The sequence below is a fragment of the Eumetopias jubatus genome, unplaced genomic scaffold (genome assembly GCF_037043125.1).
Source record: "Eumetopias jubatus isolate StellerSeaLion01/CBP00866 unplaced genomic scaffold, mEumJub1_p1.0 scaffold_9, whole genome shotgun sequence".
Taxonomy (NCBI): domain Eukaryota; kingdom Metazoa; phylum Chordata; class Mammalia; order Carnivora; family Otariidae; genus Eumetopias; species Eumetopias jubatus.
In genome coordinates, this window is record NW_028274815.1 from 34,351,379 (window position 1) to 34,368,448 (window position 17,070).

Here is a 17,070-nt window from a genome sequence, read left to right on the forward strand (position 1 = left end):
TCCACCATTAATTGAGCCTGTATTTTTAATTAGACTGATTTGTAAAGCTCTAGCCTTATTGCATGCTCTGTTCCCAGGTAGCCATTGGCACACATTCCTGATTTGGCAGAGGAAAATTATACCCTGGCCTTGAAACAGAACCTGGGCAATTGACCCATATGAACACTGCAGCCATGGCCTTGGCTTCCTTAGCAGCATGTACAGACCAACTAAGCCATCCCACTAAGCTGACAACCATCACAGATTATTCCCAACAAATAAAAAAGGCTCATTTTGACCCTTAATTTCAACTATAATAATGATGTACACACAGAAATAGAGCTGATAAATGTAGATAGAAGGACTAAATCAGAAAAACACCATTTCTGTCATCAATGTAATAGCTGACCCAGACGAGGATCATTATTGGATGCCAAAACCATCAAAATTCACAGTCTCTCGTATCACCCTACTAATTACATATTATATGCAAAGAGGAAACTACATTTTATAATGGAGAGCTCTCACATTAAAAATCTTAATCAAATGTAAAAATTAACATCACCAGCTGTGGGAAAACCTTGTATCAGTTGATGCAATAAGAAATACCAACAGGATGCCTGGGTGACTCAGTTGGTTAAGCATCTTCCTTTGGCTCAGGTCATGATCCCAGTGTCCTGGGATGGAGCCCCATGTCAGGCTCCCTGCTCATCAGGAGGTCTCCTTCTCCCTCTTCCCCTGCCCCTCCCCCCCATTCATGCTTGCTCTCTCTCTCTCTCTCTCTGTGTCTCAGATAAATAAATTAAAAATATTTTTAAAAAATAAGAAATACCAACATTATTTGTGTCATATCTTGCCAGAAACATTTAGCCAGGTCCTAATCATGAAGGAAAAAAAAATTTTTTTGAGGAAAAAATTTTTTAATTTCAGAATATAGGACATTCTACAAAATGATAGGCCAATGCTCTTCAAGAAAAAAATCAATGTCATTAAAAACAAACAAGAGAAAAGCAAGCAGAATGTTCCAGATTAAGAGACTAAAGTCACATAACAACCAAATGTAATGGAAGAACTTTGACTGGATCTTGAATTCTTAAAAAACACTTCCTCCATTGAATATGGACAGTACACTAGATAATATTATTGAATTAACATTATAGGTGTGAGATTAGCTTTGTAGTTAAGCAAGAGAATGTCCTTGTTCTTAGGATTTACAAACTGAAGTAGTTAATGATAAAGTGTCATGATGACTGAAACTTAGAATAAGATAAAGAGGGAGAGGAAATCGGAGGGGGAGACGAACCATGAGAGACTATGGACTCTGAGAAACAAACTGAGGGTTCTAGAGGGGAGGGGGGTGGAGGGATGGGTTAGCCTGGTGATGGGTATTAAAGAGGGCACGTACTGAATGGAGCACTGAGTGTTATATGCAAACAATGAATCATGGAAGACTACATCAAAAACTAATGATGTAATGTATGGTGATTAACATACCATAATAAAAAAAAAAAGATAAAGAGGGAGAGATAGATTAGGGGAGCACAGAGAGAAAGAAAGCAAAGGTGGCAAATGTTTACAGTTGAATGAGGGATATATAGGTGTTCATTTTCTTAAGTTATAAAGTTTCTCAAAATAAAAAGTTGGGGAAATAACGCAGATGACCCATTCTCTTCCCTTACTTCACTAAACAAGAAATCTAATCCTGAAATGGAGCCTAAGAGATTTAGGTATATAGAATATATTTCAGAGTGAAAACTGATAAACAGTGAAACAAATGTCTAAACAAGTTATGGCATCTCCTTATGGACTTAAAACTTTGAGTGATTATCTGGGATGACTTGATGTTACAATCACTCAATATTCCCTCCTGCTTAGGAATTTCTGATCATTAATTTACATTAAGGACATTTATTATCTTATAATTAAGAATTCAAAAGAATAGTACAACAGAATAATGTATTATTGAGGTCTTTGAAACTGTACTGAGGCTTCAAAATGTGGGTCAGTACACTGATGCAATAGATTCTCAATACTTAAATTGTGTTAATATTCAATATCTCCAGAATAGTTTAAAATAGAATACAATTCTAACATTAAGGGAAATAAAAATTTTTCCTAAGCCTAAAATCAATTTCTGACCAATCTGCACTTTCAAACCATTTTATGCTAAAGACATTATTAACTAAGAATGTGTGTTTTAGGGGCGCCCAGTTGGCTCAGTCGGTAAAGCATGTGACCCTTGATGGTGGAGTCAGGAAGTCTGAGTCCCACACTGGGAGGAGAGATTACTTACAAAAAAAGAAAAAAAGAAAAAAAAAAAGAATGTGTGTTTTAGTTTGTATATCGTGCCCTCTTGGAAGAACTTGAGAATGTTAAGGTTGATTACAGATTAATTTTTAGCCTAAATATTGGCAATATGTTAGGGACAATAAAAGATACTGGGGCAAATATATATTTTACAATACAATATTGTGAAAAAGTAGAGAAATTATAACACAAATTAAGAAACATAATGCAAATTTAAATGTCAATTTTAATTCTGTAAATACTTCCTTATTTGCATTAAATACCAAAGTTAATAAATCATTCCTGTGACTACCCAAAATGACTGTACTGGTTAAAACAGCTAATGCTCTAGGGTGCTTGGGTGGCTCAGTCATTAGGCATCTGCCTTCGGCTCAGGTCATGATCCCAGGGTCCTGGGATCGAGTCCCGCATCAGGCTCCCAGCTCAGCAGGAAGCCTGCTTCTCCCTCTCCCACTCCCCCTGCTTCTGTTCCCTCTCTCGCTGTCTCTCTTTCTCTCTGTTGAAAAATAAATAAAATCTTTAAAAAAAAAAAACAGCTAATGCTCTAAGTAAATTATCTACAAAAATGCATACTAGTAGGACATACAGCTTGAAAATATGAAACTGTTAAACAAGTAATTTTGCCTAGATATTGAGTTGTTTACGTAATAAAGAAAACAATTATTAGGACATCTGGGTGGCCCAACATATTAAGTGTCCAACTCTTGATTTTAGTTCAGGTCATGATTTCAGGGATGTGAGTTAGAGCCTTGTGTCAGGCTCCACTCTGGGCATGGAGCCTGATTAAGATTCTCTCTCTCCCTCTCCCTCTGCACCACCCCCCCAAAAAGAAAGAAAGCAATTACTTTACCGGATGACAATTCTTAAGTAATCTATGGAGACATTTACTTAAGACTCAAAAAGAGCACTGTATCCAGAAAATGTCTAAATCACCTAAAGAACTTTTGATTTTGGTTTTAAAGAGTCTCAGGATTGAAGATTTGTCTAGTTAATTAACATTTTTATCATCCAGGAGTTTCTTCCTTCTGTTACGACAGCTATCCCTTGTTACATTTAATATCATTTTTCTTATTTAAACTAAGCTGGTCAAAGGTATGTGCTGATATGGTGCAGTCATACCAATTAACTCCAAGTTATTTCAACTTGCTCTAGGAGGACTCATCTTCGATTCTGTTTTCTTGCTTCTCTAGATCTCTCTTACAATGGAATGACTGATTGGAAGGGCTGGAAGGGACTTTTAGACCATACTGTTCAGTGGTTTTCAATATGGGCGCTGAGAAGTCATCGTGATTTTCATAGATATATACCTTCTCTGTCTCCCAACCAGCAACCCGGAGTTTCCCAGAAAGCTGACATTTATAGTAAAATGTCTACATTTGAGGTCTACATTTGAGGCCCATGTACTTGGTTATTCACTTTTATTTAGTTCTTAATCTTTTCAATATATTTTTTTCTTTTCCTCTGTGGACCATGCCAAATTTCTGAAAAAGCCATCAAATTTAAAGACTGTAAAATTAGATATATGAATAGTCCAAAAAAATTTATAGTTTTCAAGTGAAGTGCTGACCAAAAAGTAATTACAGTAAAATTTATTTATAATTTATGTCCCAGATGTTGTTCTCTGGTCATTTAGAATGCCTTAAGTAAAAAGAACAAGAATAAAGAGGGTGCCTGGGTGGCTCAGTTGGTTAAGCGACTGCCTTCGGCTCAGGTCATGGTCCTGGAGTCCCCAGATCGAGTCCCGCATCGGGCTCCCTGCTCAGCAGGGAGTCTGCTTCTCCCTCTGACCTTCTTCCCTCTCATGTTCTCTCTCTCTACCATTCTCTCTCTCAAATAAATAAATAAAATCTTTAAAAAAAAAAACAAGAATAAAGAGAAAGAGTAACAAAAACTAGAAACTTGTAGCTATGTTGCTTATAAGAAAGATTTCACAACAGTAATAATTCATTTTTAAATATTAAAAAATCTGATTGCTTTTATTTTATTTTAATTAATCTTGAATAAATAATATAGTCACAAAGTTCAAAAATCAAACAAAACATGAAAATGTCCACAGTGACAGCATCCCTGCCAGCCTGGTCCTCTGTCCATCATGTCCCCCTCCTTCCCTCCATTTCAAACAGGGTAACTGTCATTATTGTGTTTGTCCTTCCAAAACAAATTTATATTAAAAACATCAAATACAATATGTATTTATCTATCCTCCTCCACTTTGCATGAATGTAAATATTCTACACATGCTGCTCAGAAACTTGTTTTTTTCACCTAATATACTTTGGAATATTTATTGAACCTGGTACCTGTTAGGTGCCTGGCACCCTTGCTGGAAGCTATAAGAGAATTATACAAATATTCTACTTCTAATTCTCATCACAGTATTCTCCTAGAAGTTGTCATAAACTAAGTTGTCAATAATTGGACTATATTTCTTCATATGAACAACGTTATAATCGGGGGATTGCTTCTATGACCAACAACCATACAAATAAATTGCAATTATGACCAAAATATATTATTAAGTCAAAGATAGAAAAGAAACCTTTAAATTAGTGTTAAATAGTTAATAGAGTTATTTCTCAAATACCATAACTATACACATATAAGTACAAATTTCCAAATGATTATATAAGTATGCAAACACACGTCTAATATAAATTTTACCCATCTAAAAATCCGTTCACTGCGAACACATTTGATGATATTTTTCTTGTCTTCTTAGAATTTTTACGGGTTTTGTTTTTGTTTTGTTTTGTTTTGTTTTTTGCATGATTCTGACGCCAAAATTCTCCTTTTTGGCAAAGTCATATGCTTTTTCCTCTTGGTCAGTACCTTATGTAGAAGAATTCAGAATCATTTCACTGATACCATTCTTTTGAAAAATAATCATTGAAACATAGATATATTTGAAATCTTTTCAATGAGGGCTGCAGTTTTAAGAGTTTAAAAGTCTCTTAAATTGATCCTTTGTTCTTATTTTCCTTTGTCTTTATCTTCTAAATAATATCAATGAGAGCTTTAAAGGGAAAAAGGAGTCGCATGAGTCTTCTGGGCAGAGGATGTGAAACTGTGGCCAGGCTCATGATCACTTGCTTTGGCCAAGGGTAAAAGGAGCAGAGCAAGCAGAAAGGGAGCTTGCTCTCCACTGTGGAAGATGCCTCTCTCTCTCTTTTTTTTTTTTAACTGCCTAAATCACTGTTTAGCAGCTTGACCTAGGAGGAAACCCTCAAATAAATGAACAAATATAGATGAGCAATTAAGAAAACCCCTTGGCAAAATGGAATCAATGAAGTTGTAATCAGCAGGAAATGCCTGTTTTAAATCTGATTCTTGGCCACAAATTACTTAGGGTTCTTAATTTTTTTTGTCATTTCTGTTTTTAAAAACCCAAAATACAATCTCTAACGCCATAAAAATATTAATTTTCACTCAAGAAGAACTATTTGATTTAATGATTTTAAATGGGGCATGAGGTGATTGTTAGTGCTGTGTAGATGTTCACCACAACAGGTGTCTTAAAAACATTTTTTCTTTTGAGTACTCGCATCTCCCTTTCTGTTCCTCTTACCAAACAGCCCTCAGACCCTGCTCTCCAAAAGGCTGAGTATCTTTGCACTGCTTCTGGCCCTCCCTAGCTCTTTACTCAGGACCACTCTCTCCCTGAAAGTTAAGGACCTCCAAAATGGCCAGCCCATTCCCCAATATCCAGTCACATTCCCCCTTCTCCTGGGAAAGCTCATGATTTGGGGGTGATGAGTACTGATTGGAGAACCCAGAGCTGTCAGAAATGCAGAACGTGAAGCAAGTGGTTGAGCCAAAAGGAAGAATGGCAAAAGGATTACACTTGTATGATTACAATTACATGCTACCACCAATTGTAAAACACACCAGTGAATTTGGTTGCAAGGTTGAGTTCCTGACACAAAAGTTGAATGGGTGTCACTGGCCATCATCCTGGCAGTAAACCTGAGCTCCTAGCACTTCATACTTATTGGGACAGCACAAAAGCATTCTCTTCAATATGAGAGTTCTGCTGGGAGGTGTTGAGTGTTGTTTCTAGATGCATAGCTTTGAGCATGATCCTCAGCCCCCTCAAAGATTTTCATACTTTTTTATATATCTGTGGTCTGTGGTTTTGGTAAGCCATCCAAGGTAAATTTGTTGTTTGCAACTAAAACTCTAATTAATAAACTCTACTTCACAGAGTTGTGAGGCTCCAATGAGATATTGTAAATTAATTACTGTAGGTTGGTATTATGATAATTTGTGTTCAAAGGAAAGGATAGCATTGAATTCTGTTAAACACAGTTGACTCTGTGGCTTTTTTACTTTATTGTATGGCCTCTCTGAATAGCACCTTATATAATTTGGGCCATTTGGGAAGAGTGAACAGTAGCTAAATATATATTACAGTATTGGTTTTACTATGAAGATCCTTACTTAAAGTATATTTAAAAACCTTCATTAAAGTAATTTTCATTATGGATTTTTTTGCACTCAGCAATCCTTGTGGTATTACCCATCTGAGTCTCTGAGACACAAGACTGTAAGGACTTTATGGGCAGGCACCATGCATCATTCATTATTGTACCAGCACTGGGCCTGACATATATTAGATATTCAATAAATGTTCATTCAAATAAGCTAAATTATAACCAGAAGGGCAATAACCTGAACACTATCAATTTCATTCACCTTTAGTAGAGGCATTCCGTGTATGTGTGGAAAAGTTTGCACTAGTCAGTTGGTGTTTTACTCTATTTCCTTGTAGACATTTTTTAAATTCCAAATTGATGAGTAACCTCTCTAATCTATGCAATATATAAGCGGTAGATAAAATAGCTGTATTATTTTACTGAAAAAAAATATTTTATGCCAAACAAAGCCTTAAACTCATCTCTCTCCCTTAGGGCTAATTAAGAGGTAATTATGTGTATATGTGTAAAATGTGCAACAACTAAAAAAGAAGGTCTTTATGTGTGAACCATTATTGTTTACATCTACCTGGACAGACCAACAAGAAGCAAAAATGCCCTTGAGATCATCACTGAGAAATCAAGTTTATTTCTTCTGGGTTGTTCCATGTTGATCAAGTAACAAAGCTGACAAAGTAGGAGGAGAGAAAGGAATGCTGATTCATTTGTGAAATGACCATTCCTTACATAACAATTTTTGTTCCAAGGGCCCTTCTGTACAAATTTAACAGAAGTGCATTTGGATGAAATTCTAACTAGATGCTCCCTGGTGATCTCAACCATGAAACCACCAAGTCATTCAGTTGGAATGTATTATGATTCTCTCTTCCTTGATGCTCTCATTTCATTATGGAAACTGATGCAAAAGTAATGAGCCATCCTACATAGATCTTGGTTAAATGCCTTACTTTAAAGATTATTTGATCTTATCATAAAGAAGAAAGCTTAACTTTCCTTCAAACTTTTACCTTTGCAATTTTTTTCCAAGGAGAATTACAGTTCCTAGCTTGCATCTAGGATATGTAAACACTTACTATCTTTAACATCTCAAATAACAGAAGGCTTCTGGTGTTTACTTCCGTAAGGTAGCCAGCAGGATGTAGAATATTTCTGACTAAACTCATCAAAGAATGGAATACTTTACATAGAAGTACAGACTAAAGATTAGTAACTTTCCCTTTGAAAAGATAAAGGCTAAAAGGAGGCTTGCTTGGAATGAATAAAATCATGTAAGTGAACATAGATCAGGTTTCCAAATGTGACAATACTAACTGCTGTCCCAGGGAAGGATCAAAACCACTCAACATTCACACTATAGTGCAAGCTACCATGTTTCCTTTATCCTAAAAATTTATAATTTATACATACTTTTAATAAGTAATACCTCCTCCAATAACCAGATGCTTCAACTGCCATCCCTACCAGCTAAATAGAATCAAACACCAAACTCTTCCTTCCCATTGCTCATAACTGAAATACAGGCTCCCATGGTACCTTTGACAAGTGAAGTGCAGGTGTATCCTATGGTACTAGGGAGACTGGTGGGAATTTCAGTCCTGACCTCTAATAACAATAAGGCTATCCTCATAACTTGAGGATTTCCCCAAACATAAAAAGACTAAGCAAAAGAAGATGGGTAAACACAAATATGACAAACATCCAATAAAAAGTGATATAGGGTAGGACTCATTGTCCTCATTGTTCAGAGAGATTATGTGAAGTAACTAAGATCAAAACCAGGATATGGCAGACTTCCCAGGACATTCTCTTCCTGACTGAATGTCAGAGTATCCCAAATTAATAATTCTAAAGAGAGTATCCACACACTAGATGACCAATGGACAGATTTTAATAGGTATAGGCAAACTGTGTTCAGATCCAGTAACTATGCTTTAACCCAAAGTCAGAGAAAACCATGTCTGAGGATGCTGTCACAATTACACATGACACCATCGAGACACCTCAGCCCCAACTAAAGCCGTTGAAGCAAGGAGTTTAAGGAGTTGGATAAAGGAAGTTGAACCTCAATCCTTCAGATGTTTCGGAAAGCTTGCAGCATATTTGATCACTGTGGACAACCAGAACCTTGGTATCCATGTGTGTGGGAACTTTATGGGCTGTACTTAAAGCATAAGTTGCAAATGGGCAAGAACACTGTGTTCACACCATACCAGTGGGCATCGGCTACAAATTGTGCCTTGGCAGAGAAGAAAAAAAGAAAGTCTCTCTCCGCTGTCATTTATTCTACTCTCCATCCTTTGTTCTCTATGTCCCAGTTTGCAGGTCTGTTTTTGCAAAACTATTTTTAAAACTGACAACAACAAAGCATGCCAAGGACTGATATACCCAAACAGGATTTCCATACTGCTGCAGGCTTCATGGATGCCCTGACACATACACGACAGGCATCTTTCGGGTATGAACACTGAATCATAAGATCTCAGACATAAAATAGTCCTCAAAACAATGCAAATCAGTTATATTCTGTCAGATAAGTAAGGCTGAGAAAGTATTAAAGTAGATTTCGGGTCTCTTCTGTTCATCAAATGTGGCTACCATTGTTTTCTAAATGACTTAAATAGCAAACACATCTTACATCCACACCAGGGACCTGGAATACAAAATACAAATTAAATTTTTTAAATATATCTCTAATAAATACTGGTAAAACTAGGAAAGGTACTAAGGGGGCACAGTGACTTTAAAGGACTTTAACACTGAGGTTCTAAGTGCAGACATATGGGTATCTAAGTCAAAATCCTTCTTAATACCATAATGGAGAAAATTGGCCCTATTATGCAGAATAGTTGTTTTGTTCATCTCTACGGGCTATACCTTATTGCAGTACAATTATAATGAAACTAAACTGGGGTCTAGAAATAATCATTCAGATAACTATCAATGTCAAATCTCCTGCAAAAATTACTCTGTTTCATTGGCAGGTGCATCTAAAAGTATGAAAAGTATACTTTTTATAAAAGTATAAAAAGTATAAAAACTGTGACGTGAGCAAGCACTAAAGATCCTAAGAAAGAAGAGCATCCAATTATCTATGATAAGTGACTAGGAGTTAACTAACAGTTTTCTAAAACTATTAGGTTTTTCTTTTAAAATCTAATAGATTTTTTTAAAAAAACACAAAACTAATAGAATTAAAAATGTTTCATATCGTTTTAAAAACTAAACTGAATTTGCATCAAGGGATTGAATTTGGGCTCTTTATTCTGACTCCATGAAGAACAGTTCCAGGTTATACTAGAATATTAAATTTGCCACAAAGTTAGTGTTCTTAGATATCACTCTGTATCTTGAAAAGTCTATTTCCTTTGTCCTCTAATTCTCTCATTTTTCACCCTACCCTAGATTTTCATTTTAGGCACCCCACTCAGACATGACAAGGATTTACTGAAAATTTTATGAAGTTCAAAAGTGAAGTAACATAGTAGATGAGAAGGAAAAGTCCTATTTCTTCTATTGATTGGTAATTTGATTTAACTTCTGTTTTATTTGTTCGTTGTTTTCCAACAGAAATGGTGCTAGATGTCTGGGCAAAGTCTGGAAAATGTCTTTAAAATCTGTGAGTGGAATTCATCAGTAACCAATGTAGCCTTTTCATGAGCCCTAAAATTTGAGGTAGCACAAACTAATCATTTGCTATTACCACCTTTCAATTCACTGGCAAAGGAGTGAGTTGTAAATGTCTTGAGGTTAGAGGACCGTTTTTATTATCATTTTTCCTTTTGGTAAAAAAAAAAATCCCACATTTCACAAAGAATTCAAGATAGCAACTTGGGCTGGAGAAAAGAGCATGGATTATGTCCATTATCACCAGCTTATAAAAATGGAATAACGTTGAGAGCTAAGCCAACAATGCAAAGAATTCCCAGCCACCCTTGATTTTCTTCTTTCCTACAGAGTTTCTAATATTCTTGCATTTCATTTTTGTGTCCTTATTTTACTTCTTGGGCATTAAAAATATTGGGCTAAACTCCACTGGTAAACCACAGGCTAGGCTTTGTGCCACTCAAAGATTAAATAGAAAGATAATATCTTATTTATCATAGAAAAGAAAATAGTCTTTAACCTTATTTATTTCTATGGAAATGTTGCTAGTGAGTTGCAAACATTTTATAACCAATGAAAAACAAATAATTGCACTCTACAGATGAAATTCAGAACACAAATAGCAGAAGAATATACAACTAAAGAGTTAACTGCGGTTATCTCTGGATAGAAAGAATATGTATTTTTACTGCCTTCTTATTAGTAGCAATTTCTAACTTTTCAGCAAAAGGCATATATTGCTTTTGTAAAAAGAATAAACAATAAAAGTCATGTTTAATTAAAAAAAAACACACAGCCAGAACTTAGTCCACAAAAGAATTACAGAAGCCTCTATTCTTCTATTCAATCCTATGGTCTTGCAGGATGACAAGGATTTAGGAGAGACTCTTCACAAATATAGAAAGATCAGCTGGAAGTAAATACAGTGCAGTGGTTATAGGCATAGGTTTTGAGGTCAGACAGACTTATTTTGGAACTGTAGCTCTGCCTCTTACTCTGTATTTTTACCCAAGTTTCCTAAGCTCTCTCAACTTTGGTCTCCTCCATTGTGAAATGGAACTAACGATACCTACCAAAAAGTTTCAAAGTCACTGCGAGGATTAAGAAATTGCACAAGAGGAGAAAGGGGAACCATCCTACACTGTTGGTGGGAATGCAAGCTGGTGCAGCCACTCTGGAAAACGGTATGGAGGTTCCTCAAAAAGTTGAACATAGAGCTACCCTACAACCCAGCAACTGCACTACTGGGTATTTACCCCAAAGATACAAATGTAGTGATCTGAAGGGGCACCTGCACCCCAATGTTTCTAGCAGCAATGTCCACAATAGCCAAACTATGGAAAGAGCCTAGATGTCCATCAACAGATGAATGGATAAAGAAGATGTGGTATATATACAATGGAATATTATGCAGCCATCAAAAAATGAAATCTTGCCATTGGCAAAGACGTAGATGGAACCAGAGGGTATTATGCTAAATGAAATAAGTCAGTCAGAGAAAGACAATTATATGATCTCACTGATATGTGGAATTTGAGAAACAAGACAGAGGATCATAGGGGAGGAGAGGGAAAAATGAAACAAGACGAAACCAGAGAGGGAGACAAACCGTAAGAGACTCTTAATATCAGGAAACAAACTGAGGGTTGCTGGAGGGGAGGGGGGTGGGAGGGACGGGGGGCTGGGTGATGGACACTGGGGAGGGTATGTGCTATGGTGAGCACTGAATTGTGTAAGACTGATGAATCACAGACCTGTACCCCTGAAACAAATAATACATTATATGTTAATAAAAAATATTTTAAAAAAGAAAGAAAATTACTGAGCAGAAAAGAAAAAAAAGAAATCGCACAGGAACAAGAATATAGCAACATAATACAGGCTAAATAAGTAATAATAACTTAATACTAATAACAATAATAACCACAACATTATCTAACATTTATAGACCATACTGGGTGTCAGGCCCTATTCTAAGTGCATTCATGATTTACCTCATTGAATTGTAACAATTCTAAATGAAGTAGGTCATGCTATTTTCCCATTTTATACTTGAGGCAACTGAGTTATAGAAAGCCTCCAAGTACAAAGTCTTGACTTCCTCACCACCATGTTACACGATGTCTCTTAAGACTATCATTTTTGCTAGTGAATAATAACAATAATTTGTATGTATTGATTTGTTCACAAGAATTATGTGGATAATGTGTATAGTACTTTAGAAGCACAGAAGTTTAGAAGTCTTCGGGCTCTAAGTTTTATGTTAATTGAAACATACTTCAAAGACTATCAATGAGGGGTAATAAAAGGGAAGTTTAATTGAAAAGTCTGAAGCTGTGATTCATCCCCTAGAGCGTTTGTTACAAGGCTTTTCTTCCAAAAGCATTTTGGACTGGGGTTTGTCCTAATTAAGGAAACAAGCATCTTAGGAGCTATTCCGTGGCCCCTCCATATGGCATGATAGGAGACCAGCATTATTTTAGCCTTGGTCTCCTAAATGATGTTTTCTTCTCTTTGGAGTCCCAGAATGTTTCTATAGCCTTAATGGTGATTCCTCTTACAAGAGACATAAGGAGAAAGACAGGTAATAAGCCTTCCAGAAAATCTGTTTTTCTTGAGAATATATGACAATGTTCTGCTGTCTTTAGAATTTTCACTTTCCCTTTTCTAAGAATAAATAACCCCTCACGTAATATTCTAAATCACAATCCCTGAGCTTTTGCACTCAATTTCCTGTGAAATATTAAGGAAAACGATCTTATCACATTAAGAAAAACCTAGTGAGATTCTTTATACTTTGATACAGAAATCTAGTTTATTTTTCTTTTTTTTAAAGATTTTATTTGACACAGAGAGAGAGCGCACAAGCAGGGGGAGCAGCAGAGGGAGAGGGAGAAGAAGACTCCCCACTGAGCAGGGAGCCCAATGCAGGGCTCGATCCCAGGACCAGACGCTTAACCAACTGAGCCACCCAGGCGCCCCAGAAAGCTAGTTTATTTTTCTTGAATTCTATGAGGACTACGGTCACCTTTCATATCAAGTGGGTACATTTATCTACTACTTCTCCCTATGTAGAGCCTAATTTCAAGTTTTCTGGGCATATACATAATTTATTTACAAGAGCCTCAAGACTATTTGTATCCACATCAGAGAGCAGTATAATAATGATGGCCATTTACAGCAAGAGGTTCTTTTATAAATTGCAAAGCATTAATGCTTTAATTTACTCTCTCAGAATCTAGATGGGGATTGAATTCATAAGTTTATTCTTTCCTCTGGCTTCGTGCTGATTTATAAGGTGTGGAACTTTTAGGCAGTTCTGTTCTTTAGGATGTTATTAATCAAAATCTAGAAGAAGATGGCTTTTAGACTGAGGCCAGAACTCCTGGATTCTAGCTGTAATTCTACCACTTCCAAGGTCATTAGCCTTGGATAAGTTTACATTTCTGAGCCTCAGTCTTCTCAACTGCAAAATAAAAAGCTTAAACAGATGATTTTCCATGGGCCACTTCCAGTTCCAAAATTCAAGGGTTTTTAAGAGATGTTTAGTTTTATGTACTGTAGTTCATAAAATGAGAAAATTGGAAAGATATCTTGACTCATCAAAGGCATGTAAACGTTAAATTTTAACTGTCCAGAACACAATAGTCACACATTAGCAGTAATGATTATTTTTTCATGCATATTTCCCTATGAACATTGCCTAGAATATATTCCCTATGTATACAGAATATATTTCCTGTGTATATAGAATATTATTCAGATGTACACGCATCAAAAATTGTATTTATGGTGCATAAATTGTAAAGGGAAACTACTTCTTAGCCTCTGCTTTCACCAATCTTTCCTTTTTAATTAATCAGGTACTCATTCATTTAATTTAAAATTCAATAAGCATTTTTTGAGCATGTACATGTCGTGTGATATAAACAGACATTCCACTATTTATATTTAATTCTCCCAGAAATCCCAAGGGAGAGAAAACCGAGTATTAAAGAAGTTATATCTGGTTCAATGACAAAGAACTGATAAGTAGTGGAGCCAGAATTTGAACCCAGATTTGTTGGACCTATGCCAAATATTTTTGTTTGCCTTCCAGACCCATTTGTTCTCCATTCTTTTCCACCCTGACCCCATCCAGAATGCTGACCTGTATGATCACATCAATATGCCAATAGGGATGCCCAGAAAGAGATACTAGAGAAAATAGGAAGTGAGGGCAGATGAGGGCAAATTATGTTCTTGCCTCCTTCCCTGCAGGTTCACCAAGAGCTGGCTGCATCCCTTCACCAGAGCTCAGGGTTCCACTGAAGTTGGCCTATCCCACACAATTCTCCCTTCCAGGTTATGGTCACATTCCTTACTCTAGTGGGTCTAGTTGTGGTAACAGGTCTGGGGTACTGCATTTCATTTATGATTTCCTACATTTTGCCCCTGCCTTGGGAAACAGTCCCTTTTTAAGCCCTTCTCAGATTATCCTAACTAGAATAAACTTTCTCTTTCTTACTGCAACCCTAATACAGTCACCAAATCTCTTTCTACCAAGCCATGCCATTTCACAAGTTAGGATGAAACAACCAACTGATTTAATCAAGTATTTGAGACCAGATATCTTCCAATGGTGTCAGCAAAAGCTAGTATTTGAAAGACATTATCATTGTTCTGTTCCTGTATTTCTCTCAAGTAAAACTTAAAAAGAAATCAACAAAGATAAATGATTCAAGAATGACCAAAATTCTGTAATTGCCTCAGTGTGTTCTGCATCAGAATGATTCAAACAAACAAATCGAACCCACAGTGGTACTAAGTAACTGACCTATAATCAGCTCCTGCCATTAGAAGGAAATACTCTTGACATGCTATCCCTTCAACTACCCACACTTCAAGACAGGGCCTAGGATTAAGTTTGAAAGAGAATTAAACATTGGAGGGATCATGTGACATCACAAAAGAAGCACACCAACTCTTTGTGTTGTTATTTATATTGCCTGGAGGTTGACATAAACTCTAATTTTTTTGTCTCCTCTATCTGAACAAAAAGTAGTGGGAGGAACTTATGGTGATTCTACCAAATAGGCAGAATTCTAGGACTACTGGTGTTCTTACATCCTAGCTGAGGAAGATACCTACACACCAACCTCTTTGTTTGAATCAATTAGATATTAAGCCATGAGCTTCGAGAATTTCTTGGCCTGAAACAAGCAAAGACTGATTAATCTAAATGTCATTGCAATGATGGGAAAGACACGTTTAAGCATTGAAAAAGAGGTCTCTAGACTGTGAATCCCTAGTCTGGGGTCTACTGACCTGGGATTTTAAGTCTTGGTTTTTGGGAGGCTTTGAAACTACTGAAATATGTGAAAAACCTTGTGTGCATGTGCTTTTGACTGATGAGAGATTCCGTAGCATTAACTGAAATCTCAAAGAGACCTAAGAACTAAAGTTAATAGGGAAAAATGGGCAATATGTCTGCTTCACTGACAAGACAAGATTATACAGATTAGTAGACAAGATAACTTAGATATTATTCTGATTCCATATACTCATCAGGCAATCTTCTGATTTGTACTTTAATTTCCCACATAGAGTTTTGGAAAGATACGTATCTTAACTTCAATTATTGCTTTTAGCTAAAAATCGGTTTTGTGGATTTGAAATAGGTCCTTTATGTCTTTTTTCTCAAGGCTTGAGGTTCCCTGTATAAGTTATTTACTGAATTTCCAGACATATTGGACTGGGGAACTGGACCCAGAAACAAAGACAACCAAATAAATCTCTGATGTCTTTGAGATCTTTTCTCACCACCAACCATAACCCCACAACTACATAGCCTCTCACTGCTACAGGTTTAATCTGGAGTTTTAATATGCCAATACTGAATTCTGAAAAAGCTCACATGTTCTAGTACTTTCCTTCCCTTATATGTTTATTACTTTTTCTCATCAGGGAACCAGCAGTGAGTGATTTAATGACTATAAAATAATTTTTTTTTCATCTGAAAAACAGACGTCCTGAGGATATAATAAAGAATAACATTTGCTTAGAGGGAACAAGGTAATAATTGTTCCTTTCTATCCAGATCAGTGGACTTCACTTTTTGTGCTACAGGGTAAGAGGTAATAATGTATTTGGTCAGCTTTGTCCTCAAAGAGTTATTGATGTGATTTTTAAGAAGTTATATTTTTCTATTATTATGTTCACATGAAGGAGTGCTCTCTTCAAAGGAAATATGCTAGAAAGGAATCCATTATGATGCTGTAATGAGTGTCCTTCACCAAATGCAGAAAGAGAATTAAAGCTGTAACTCCAATGTTCTTATTCATGCTGGAAAAGATTTTGTATCTCTAGTTCCCATCATGGAATGCTCAGCTGTCTTTTAACACCATTATATCCAAGAGAAGCACTCTTAGTTCTCTCTGTAGCCCCCAAGTTTCTTTCAAACCCTCTCAAAATCATCACCCTTCCAATGCCTTCCAAGTCATTGATCATTTAGTGATCTCTGTCATTCTTTTTTTTAATTATGTTACCTCTGAAGCAAGTAATACATTATATATTTAAAAAGAAGAAGAAGAAGAAGAAGAAGATAGTAGGAAGATCTCTATCATTCTTGAACTGACTTTACCATTTGACACTAATAACTCCCTTCTTCAAAAACTGTATCTCCTTGGTTTAACTGCTGAGAATATTTTTTTCTTTTTTCTTGGTCTTATACCTCTCCACTCCTCCTGCCTCCTCTCTATTACTGACC